This window comes from Meles meles, chromosome 14, assembly GCF_922984935.1.
Source record: "Meles meles chromosome 14, mMelMel3.1 paternal haplotype, whole genome shotgun sequence".
Taxonomy (NCBI): domain Eukaryota; kingdom Metazoa; phylum Chordata; class Mammalia; order Carnivora; family Mustelidae; genus Meles; species Meles meles.
This window is the reverse complement of record NC_060079.1, coordinates 17859926-17871875: the sequence shown is the minus strand read 5'-3', so window position 1 is coordinate 17871875 and position 11950 is coordinate 17859926.

Sequence of the window (11950 nt, the reverse complement as noted above, 5' to 3'; positions counted from 1 at the left end):
TTTTTTTTTTTTTTGCTAAGTTGGCTTGGGACCTGGTGAGGCTCAGGGGCTTTTGTCTCTAGTAAGACTTCTTATCAAATATGAGCTTCTAAGGATTTCTGATCTCCCAGTTACAGTGCTCTTAGGACTCTGTTCTTCATTCTGGGCTAGGATATGGAAATGATACAGAAATTCCTGAAATAGTTATCACTTTATACAGTAGCAGTGATTATACCAATTCTATAAATTGAAATTATAATTTTTCTACAGAAAATCTTCAACAGGGATTAAATACCATTTAGGCATAAGTTGAAAAAGTAGATACTTTTCTTAGATATTGTTAAGACCCAGATAAAGTAAAATTAGCACATAGGAGATTGCTTTTGGATAGGCTGTACAAAGTTGCAAGAGAACATCAATGCTATCCTAATAATAAGAAAAAGAGGCTCTACTACCAAAAAAGAAGGAAGGAAGGAAGGAAGGAAGGAAGGAAGGAAGAAAGGAAGGAAGGAAGGAAGGGAGGGAGAGAGGAAGGGAGGGAGGGAGGAAGGGGGAGGGAAGAAGAAAGGAAGGAGGGAAAGAGAGAAAGGAAGGGGAAGAAAGAAAGAGAGAGAGAGAAAAAGAGGGAAAGGAAGAAGGGAAGAGAAGGGGAAGGGAAGGGAAAATCAAAGAATTGAAGGTACAAAGAAACCTCAATGAACTATTTCCAAAAATTGATGGGTCCCTCCCAGAAGTAGAGACTGATGAATGCTTTCATCCCCAGTGGAGTGATGGGAAGAGAAGCAATAGATTCATGGAGTGGGAGAAATCAGCTACTGAACTTTTATTTAAGTATAAACAAATACTTATTTATTGAGGTAAAATTGACAGTACATGTTTAAAGTACACAATCTGGTAAGCTTTGACAAATGTGTATACCTGTGTAACTATCACCGCAATCAGAATAATAAACATAGGGGCGCCTGGGTGGCTCAGTGAGTTAAAGCCTCTGCCTTCAGCTCAGGTCATGATCCCAGATTCCTGGGATCGAGCCCCACATCCCCCACATCCAGCTCTCTGCTCTGTAGGGAGCCTGCTTCCCTTCCTCTCTCTGCCTTCCTCTCTGCCTACTTGTGATCTCTGTCAAATAAATAAATAAAATACTAAAAAAAAACCAAAAACAGCAACAACAAAAGAATAATAAACATATCCCTGCCCGCAGGTTTTATCCTGCCCCTTGATGATTCCTCCTTCCTGTCCCTCATCCCCTCTCAAGACAACCATTGATCTGCTTAATATCACTAAGGAATAGTTGCGTTTTTTAGAGTTTATATGAATGGATTCTCTAGTAATTATTCCTTTTTTTAAAATCTTTTTTTTATGCAGCATAATTATTTTGAGACTTACCTATGATTTATGTATCAGCATTCCATTCTTTTTTTTTTTTAAGATTTTATTTATTATTTGACAGAGAGAGCACAAGTAGGGGAAGCGGCAGGCAAAGAGAGAGGGAGAAGCAGGCTCCCTGATGCGCAGGGAGCCCAACTTGGGGCTGAATCCCAGGATCCTGGGATCATGACCTGAGCCGAAGGCAGATGCTTAATGGCAGAGCCACCCAGGCGCCCCTCCATTCCTTTTTTTCCCTCCCTGCTAAGTACTGTTCTACTGTATGGATGTACCACAATTTATTGATCATTCACTTACTGATGGACATTTTGCTTGTTGCCAGTTTGGGACTATTACAAATAAAGCTGCTACAAACATTCCTGACCAAGTATTTTATGGAAATATACTTTCCTTTCTCCTGAATAATTAGGAATAGAATGGCTGGATCATATGGTAGGTATACGTTCACATTTTTAGGAAATGGTCAAGGTGTTTTCTGAGGTGTTTGTGCCATTTTACTTTCCCCCAGCAGTAAATGAGTCCCAATCCCTCCACATCCTTGTCAACACCGGGTAAGTCTAGTCTTTCAGCCATTCTAATGGATGTTTGGTGATATCATGTTGGCTTGGCTTACATTTACTTCACAACTAATGATGTTGACCTTGTTTGCCATCAGTATAGCTCCTTTTGTCCCTTCAGATCTTTTCCCCACTTTTTAATTAGGTTGTTTATCTTCTTATTGAATTTTTAGGGTTGTTTACATATACTGCATTCAAGTCTTTCAACAGAAATATGATATGCAAATATTTTCTCAAATCAGCGACCTTATCTTTTCAGTCTTAATTTTTAATATCGTAATAATTTGTTCCATTTCTCTTAGTATCTTTAATTTTGATAAAATATATTTATTAATTTTTTTAATAGATTGTGCTTTTGGCATTCTATCTAAGACAGATTTCCCTGTCCCAAGGTCACAGAGATTCCTCCTGTGTTTTCTTCTTTAAAGGTATTATATTTTTAGGTTTCACAGTTTTTAATGGATTATTTTTTTATTTTTACTTAAGTATAATTAACATACAGTGTTATGTTAATTTCAGATGTACAATATAATGATTCAATAGTTCTATACATTATTACTCAGTGCTCATCCCAATAAGTGTATTCTTAATCCCCTTCATCTATTTCATCTCTCCCCCACCCACCTCCCCTCTGCTAATCGTCAGAATCAGAGTACTGCAATTTAAGTAGCTTATTACAGAGTAGTATAAAGGCTGTATATAAGTTCCAAATTTAGCATCTGGAATTCTTAGATCCACTTTTGACCATGCGATGAATCATATAATTTGAACAATAGCTAACATTAGGAAAAAAGAAAATAAAAAAGAACTTGATTTCTGGGTTTTGATGATTTTTTTACAAATATAATAATCATGGTAGGACAAATTCTCTCGATGCATGTACTTATATTAGTTCCGTTCCAGCTGTGAGTTACATTATGTTACTCTACCCTTCAGTACATTTCCTTTTTATTTTCCCCACCTCCTTGCTTTTTATTCATCTCCCCTGAAGTGTATTTATTTGCCTTCTAGGCACTTTCTAGGTTTAATGGTATGTAGAAGGAGCTCTGAATATTGAGACAGGTTTGCCCACGAATCTTTATTCTCCCACCTTATAATTATGAGAACTTTTGGAAAGTTACTTTGCCTGTCAGTGAACGTAATTTTCTTAAATAAAAATGGAGCTAAAAGCCAATGTCAGGCAGCTGATGTGAGGATTAAACAAGGGAATACAAACCAAGTGGCTGCCACACAGTAGACCCTCAGCAAATGTTCATTCTCTTTCTTTTCCACTATGTAATGACAGAGGAATATATTATGTTGATCTGAAGTTATGTTACCATAAATTTAGAAGCTTAGATCTAATTTTTTCTAGTAACTCTTAATTCTATCCCTGAATTTCACTGTTTTTATTCATTTCAAACTCTTAAACCAATGATTTACACTTAAAAGGTGCACTCCTGAGATGGGTCCTGATACTATAAATATAGAATTTAACATGTAAGTAGATAGATTTGGAGCCTATATAGCTCAATCTTTTGGTGAATTATGACTTCCTGATAATCCATGCACAATTGTATTGGTATGAGAAAAAGCCAGGAGAAGCATATGACATTTACTTTTCTATGATATGTTCCATAATTGGGGGGTGAAGTGGAAATAGAAGATTTTCTTTTAAAAAAACTTATTTGAGTATAGTTGACACATGATATCACATTAGTTTCAGGTGTACAACATAGTACACTACATCTCTGTACATGACGCTATGCTCACCACAACTCTAACTGCCATCTGTCGCCGTCTAGCACTATTACGGTTTCGTTGACTAGATTCCCTATGCTGTGCCTTTTATTCCCATGACGTACTCATTCCATAACTGGAAGCCTGTATCTCCCACTCCCCTTCACCCATTTTGCTCACTTCCCCACACCGTTCTCTCTGGCAACCATCAGTTTGTTCTCTGTGTTTCTAGATCTGATTTTGGTTTTAGTTTGTTTAGTTTGTTTGCTGACCCATTTGTTTTTTAGATTAGACATATGGGTGAAATTATATAGTATTTTCTTTCTCAGTCTGACTTATCTCACTTAGCATACTACCATCCAGGCCCATGTATGTTGTCACAAAGACATTGCAAATTACATGCCCTGTAAGGGGTTAATATCCAAAATACATAAAAGAACATACACAACTCAATACCCCAAAAGCAAACTACAACTATAAAAATGGGCAGAAGACCTGAATATTTCCAAAGAAGATATACAGATGGCCAACAGATGCATGAAGAGATGCTCAGTATCACTAGTCATCAGGAAAATGTAAATCAAAACCACAATGAGATATCACCTAACACCTGCCGGAATGGCTAGAATCAAAAGGATAAGAAATAACTCGAGTAGACGAGGATGTGGTGAGAGGAACTCTCGTGCTCTGCGGGTGCAGCATGAAGTGGTGCAGCCACTGTGGATAACAGTACAGAGGGTCCTCAAAAAATAGAAATATCGTATGATCCAGTAATTCTACTAAACTGGCTGTTTATCCCCCCAAAATGGAAACACTGCTTTCTATTTTTTCTAGATTTGGTAAATTATATTTTCTAAGAATTGTTGTCATCTAAGTTTTAAAGTGTATTGGTATAAAGTCATTTTAATATCCTTTTATTATCTTTTAAATACCTGCAGCATCCGAAGTCATGTCCATTTTTTTTCCTCTTACTATGACATTTCATCTTCCTTATTTTATTGTTACTTGGTATTGCCAAAGGCCAGTCTGTTTTATTAGTATTTTTAAGGAACCAACTTTTGTCTTTGTTGATTCTCTGTATTTTATCATTGTTTTCTGTAATATTAAGTGAGCTCTGTATTAATTTTCTTTTGCTGTGTGGCAAATGACCACAAAAGTAGCAACCAGGGCAATGACCCACTTTTTATCCTAAGTCTGGACATGGGTTAGCTGGATCCTCTGCTCAGGGGCCCCCCAGACCGAAATCTAGGCATCGGCTAGAGCTATGATTCTCATCTGAGGCCTGGGAGTCTCCTCCAAGCTCACTAGTTTTAGCAGAATTTGTGGTTAGATGACCGTGGTCTTCCCATTTTCTTGCTAGCTGGTGACTGAGACCATTCTCAGTTCTAGTAACCAACACGGCTCTTTGCCATGTGGCCCCCACGGGCTGTCCACAGCATGGCTATGTGCTTTGTTCCAGACCAGCAGGAGAATCCCTGCTGAAATTTTGAATCTCTTTGTCTTCTGTCTCTGACCTCTAGATCTCTTTTTTAAAAGTTCACCCAATTAGGTAATGCCCACCCACATGCCACAATAGGGGATTAGATTGGGTATGTGGACAAGGACAGAAATCTTGAGAGTCATCTTAGAATTTTCCTACCAGAAGTTCTTGTATTTTTTCTTGAAAGAAACACTTATGTTGGTTTTATTCTGTTGTTTTCTTTATAACTTCTGAAATTAGATGCTTAGTTCATTGCTTTTCTAAAATATTTTTCAAATTCTATTGTGATTTCTTCTTTAAGCAATGCATTATTAAGAGTGTATTTGAAATTTTTTAAATGTATGGATTTTTAAATTTATTTCCCTTTAATTCTTAATTTCCTTCTTAATTGCTTTGTAGGAGAGACTATATTGACTGTATGATATCAATACTTGCAAACTTGTTGGAATTTTTCCATTTTCTTCTTATAATGCTATCAATGTTCTTCTTATATTATTGACGTCATGTTATTTTGTGAACACCTACTCATAATCATTGTATCTTCTTGATCAGTTAAAGCTTCTATCATTATGTAATACCTCTTTATCACTAGAAATTTTGAGTTTATTTTTCTCAACTTTATTAGTATTTGTGTAGTATAACTTTTCTATCTTTATATTAAAAATGTTATTGTGTAATTACAGTTTAGATGTGTCTCTTATCAACATATACATCTGGATTTAAAAAATCAAGTCTAGCAACTTGACCTGCTAATTGGAGTTTTCAGTGCAGTTATATTTTTGTCATTACTGGCATATTCTGGTTAATTCCAGCATCTTATTTTATGCTTTCTATCTGTTCTACTGTTCTATGTTGTTTTTAAATTCTCCTTCCATATTTTATTTTATATTAATTAGAAAAAATAATAGAATGATTTTATAGTAAGATGATTAAGAATTAATAACATTATTATTTTAGAAGCTACACATCCTAACCTAGTTTTTGTGATTCTTTTAGATATGTAAACATTCAGGTTTAACCTGCCAATACATAAATTTAATCAGCATTTTAGTTTTCCTTTGAAACTCAAAACAATTAAAATTTAAACCACCTCTCCCAAACATCAAATTCTAGTTCCCTCTTTTTGCAACTCCACATTATTATTTTTACATACTTAGTGTTATCATTTTCTTTGTGTTCATTTTTTACACATGAATGAATTTTTTTATTCTAGAAATGCGTTGTTTTTTTTTTTAGAATTTAAGTGATATTTATAGGTGGTAAACATTTTCAGTTTTAGTTTCTCTGAAAAATATCTTTATACCACTCTGATTCTTTTTTTAAAATATATTTATTTATTTGAGAGAGAGTGTGAGAGAGAGAGAGAGTATGAGCAAGGCAGAGAGCAGCAGAGAGAGGGAGCAAGAAGCAGGCATCCTGCTGAGCAGGGAGCCCAAGACAGGGCTCGTTCCTAGGACCTCCGGGATCATGACTTGAGCCAAAGGCAGACACTTAACTGACTGAGCCACCCAGGCATCCTTATACCACTCTTCTATCCCTACACTTTGAAGAGTTTTGATCAGGAAGGGATGCTGTACTTTATCAAATGCTGTTCCAGAATCTATTGAGAGTATCATATGGTTCTTGTTCTTTCTTTTATTAATGTATTGTATCACATTGATTGATTTGCGGATGTTGAACCAAACTTGCAGCCCTGGAATCAATCCCACTTGGTCGTGGTGAATAATCTTTTGAATGTACTGTTGGATCCTATTGGCTAGTATTTTGGTGAGAATTTTTGCATCTGTGTTCATCAAGGATATTGGTCTGTAATTCTCTTTTTTGGTGGGATCCTTGTCTGGTTTTGGGATCAAGGTGATGCTGGCCTCATAAAATGAGTTTGGAAGTTTTCCTTCCATTTCTGTTTTTTTGGAACAGTTTCAGGAGAATAGGAATTAGTTCTTCTTTAAATGTTTGGTAGAATTCCCCTGGGAACCCGTCTAGCCCTGGGCTTTTGTTTGTTTGGAGACCCTATACCACTCTTATTCTTGAGAACTATTTTCTTTGGTTTGCATTTATAGTTAATAATTATCTTATCTGGGCACCTTGAAGATGTCATTCCTCTGTTCTCTGGTTTCCATTTCATTCCCTTCTGACAAAGCTGGCATTCATTATTTGCAGTAGTTTTATTCTATGAAGTTGCTGTAAACACTGAATTAGGAAATACCGAACTATTGTTTCTAGAGGGAATATAGGGTTACGTTCCTGTGAGCTTCTGGTCTCAACATTTTCATCAATGATCAATATATAACCTTGTTTTATATGTGTTTCATACATATTGTTGATTCTTTAACCCCGAACTCATAGCCAGCAGCACGATAACCCATGACTGAGGGAAGCTTATCTAATATCTGTTTGTCAGACCCATCACAACCTTCTTGCCCTTAGGAACACTAAGATAGCACTTCAGCACCAAGCTTGGGAGGCATTTCAACAGCAAAATCACCAAAAAAAGCACAAAAATGGGAAAGACAAGGCACTCAATAGACTTTGAAAAAGACACAAATTTGCGCTATGAGAGCTGAAATAAGGGGAGGCCTCCCAGATTGACTTCAGCTGGGAACATGTGGTGGGAAACGAGTATTTTGACGTTCTGTGCATGTCCGTGAGTAACCAGGCAAGGGCTGCAGTATTGACTTGGGGGCTACAAATAAATTTTAGTACATAGATAAATTTGGAAATAGAGAATCTGTGAAGGGGAGGATCAATGGAATTGGTCCTATTTTCTCTACAGTTTCACTATAAACTATAGTTGTTATAAACCATACACATAAACTATTATAGTGAAGAAAAAAGCTGCTTCAAAGATTCCCTGTCCCATTCTCTCTCTATCTTTTCCAGGAAATCTATCTAGGTGTATATTTTGAAATTTTTACTAAATTAGCATTTATGACTCTTAACTATTATTTAATGTCTTCTATGTCTTCATTTCTCTGTGTTGCATTATGTATTAGTTCTTTGGATCTAATTTCTAGTTTGCTAAATCTTTTCTCAACAGCGCAGGTCTGCAGATAAAGCCATTGTTCAGAATCTAATTTCAGTTATTTTATTTTTAATTTTTACAAATTCTTTTTGATACTTTTTTCAAAGATACTTAGTCTTTTTCATCATCCCTTCCTCTTGGTTTACATTTTGCATTCTCTCTTTTATTTCTTTAAGCATATTATGTAGATATTAATATTTTTATATACCATGTTTGATAATACCACTAACTGAAATCATTTTGATTCTGATTTTATTTTCACTATTTTTTTTCTGACTCATAGCACCCACAACACCTTCTTTACTGATGTATTTTTATGATATTTTTAAACCATAAGACTATATGTATTTTGGAAGTTTATTAGTAATTTTTTGAGGCTTAGACTATAGATGGGTTTCTTCAATGAGGATTTAGTTTTCTTCTCCTAGGTGCTTGGAGACCGTTTAAACTGAGTACTTGAAGGTTTTTCAAGCTACCAGGACTGTAGAACTTTAGACAGCTAACCTCTATGAGTTCCAGCTTGTGCATCTAAATTCTTAGGGAGTATTTTTCTTCTCTACCTAACACCAAATTTTAAGACAGGGACTCTTTTGCTGAGAGTGCAGCCCTTTGAGGTCACAGCCTTATGAATAGGGTTTCCTTTTCAGTATTTCCTATTGAGCATGTTCTAGCATTTGCTTCCAGTCCTCCTGCCTTGAGTGGCTATGAATGCTGAAACTCCATGCACTCAGGGTAAAGCCAGTTCTGCTTCCTTTCCCTTCTGTGTGTTTGTTCCTTGAATCATGCTTATCAGTTTAAAAAAAAAAACAATGTATTCCATCATTTGGCCTCATGTTTTATTAGAACCAAGAAGGGCTCATGTTTTATTAGAACCAAGAAGGGTAGGGTAGGGTGGTGTTAGTATCACATATGTTTATTATATTTACATACCACTTTTTTTTCTATTTAAGACTATATATATATATTTTTTTTTATTCCTTTATTTGTTTATTTACAGCATAACAGTGTTCATTGTTTTGGCATCACACCCAGTGCTCCATGCAGTATGTGCCCTCCCTATTACCCACCACCTGGTTCCTCAACCTCCCACCCCCTCCCCCCCGCCCCTTCAAAACCCTCTGGTTGTTTTTCAGAGTCCATAGTCTCTCATGGTTCATCTCCCCTTCCAGTTTCCCTCAACTCCCTCTCCTCTCCATCTCCCCATGTCCTCCATGTTATTTGTTATGCTCCACAAATAAGTGAGACCATATGATACTTGACTCTCTCTGTTTGACTTATTTCGCTCAGCATAATTTCTTCCAGTCCTGTCCATGTTGCTACAAAAGTTGGGTATTCATCCTTTCTAATGGAGGCATAATACTCCATTGTGTATATGGACCACATCTTCCTTATCCATTTATCCGTTGAAGAGCATCTTGGTTCTTTCCACAGTTTGGCGACCGTAGCCATTGCTGCAATAAACACTGGGGTACAGATGGCTCTTCTTTTCACTACATCTGTATCTTTGGGATAAATACCCAGCAGTGCAATTGCAGGGTCATAGGGAAGCTCTATTCTTAATTTCTTCAGGAGTCTCCACACTGTTCTCCAAAGTGGCTGCACTAACTTGCAATCCCACCAACAGTGTAAGAGGGTTCCCCTTTCTCCACATCCTCTCCAACACACGTTGTTTCCTGTCTTGCTAATTTTGGCCATTCTAACTGGTGTCAGGTGGTATCTCAATGTTGTTTTAATTTGAATCTCCCTGATGGCTAGTGATGATGAACATTTTTTCATGTGTCTGATAGCCATTTGTATGTCTTCGTTGGAGAAGTGTCTGTTCATATCTTCTGCCCATTTTTCGATATGATTATCTGTTTTGTGTGTGTTGAGTTTGAAAAGTTCTTAATAGATCCTGGATATCAACCTTTTGTCTGTACTGTCATTTGCAAATATAAGACTATATTTTTTGTATGTGTACATATGTGTGAAAAAATTTAGAGGAATACACACACACACACACAACTTTGATTTTTTTCACCTAGAAGATTATCAACAGCAGACATTTAGTAAGGTTCTCTTTGTTTGTAAGACACCTTTCAGAATCCACGTCCACAAATATAAAACAAAACAAAATAAAATACAACTTGGGACACATTCAAAAGTTACCAAAGATTCTTTGGTTTTATGGATGAAGTTATTCGGTCCACATGCATTTTTGATAAAAGTACAATCACTGTAGTCTGACCCCAAGTCTAAAAAGTCCTAGGTGTTTCTGGTTCTGTAGTTCTGCTACATTCCCAGAGTACTTACATAACTGTTGTGATTTCTTAGGTACGTGTGTCCCGTGGAATCAGTGAGAGATCTCAGGGAATGAGAATCAGCGAAGTGGTATATTTTAAAACAAGTGTGCCTTAATGCGTATAAAAAGTGAATCATCTACTTAAGAAATTTCTGGAAGAATGTGGCAGAATAAAATTCTATCCAAATGCGTTTCAGCAAAGGTGATTCTTTTGAGGTTAATTTTAGGATCTTTAAGTACAATTTTTCTTTTGTTGGGGGTACTCCTCCATGACTTAGAACAGTGATAGAATGTACAAATACACACTTTAAAATTATTTTGCTGAAATGATTGTATCAAAATGACCAATAATTTTAAACGTTTTACCTTGGAGATGCTGTATTTAATCTCTGGACTTAAAAAACTACATGGATTTAGATACCTGAATAAGCTCGGATTCCTATCACGAGAGAAACATAGTAAATATGTAACAGCCGGAAGTTTCACTCCCACCCGTTGTTCTTCCCTGCCACCCTCTCCTAGCGAGACCTTGAAAGTGAAATTGTTCTTATTCCCCTGTGCTTCTCCAATATGCTCCCATAGCAGCCAGGAAAGCAAGAGGAGATTTTATTTTTATTTTTAAAAATATTTTATTTTATTTCAGTGTTCCAAAATTCATTGTTTATGCACCACACCCAGTGCTCCATGCAGGAGGAGGTTTTAAACGCGTAGCTCTGATCTGGTCCGTGTTCTGCTTCAAACCCTTGGGTGATTTCCCTTTTCTCTTAGGACAGGGTCCTCATTCTTTAATATGGCTCACGGACTCTGGACCTTGAAGCACCAGCACCTGCCTGCCTTCTCAGCCCACCTCCCTCCAGGCTTCCGCAGCCACTCCGCCGCCCACCTCTGGCTCCTAGAACAAGCTACTTCCCACTCAGTCTTCACAGGCTATTTTTTCTGCTTGGAATCATACTCTTCCTCTCTGTTGCCTGGCTAGCTTCGGGTCTCTGCTGAAATGCTACTTCCTCGGGGAGGCTTTCTCTGAAGCTCTTTGTTCTTTTCTTTCCCAGTACTTAGCCTTTTGGAAATTAAATAATTATTTGTGTAAGATGTTTCACATCTGTCTCCCTATAGGCCGTCAGTGCCACGGGCAGAGAACAGTTGTAATTCTATCTCATGACTACATTCCTGCCACCTAGCACAGTGCCCGGCGCATCGGAGACACTGGACAATTATTTATTGGATGGATGGATGGATGAATGAAAGAACGGTATGGAAGTCCAGGATACAATCCTGGATGTAAAAACACAAATTTTAGCTATCACTGGATCCCTTGACATTTCTTTGCTGTTGAGAACATGTTTAGCCTCTGTAATTACCGAGTACATTGAGGGAGTCATTTGCCATCAGTGTTCAACCTGGAGGGACATCTTGGGCATCTTGAGCCCACAAAGCCTGCTGTGATTGTGTTTCTGTCGAAAGCTCTTATCAACAACTGAGATGAGGATATTGGTGCAGCGTTAATGAGACTGACAAAAAAATCTGGA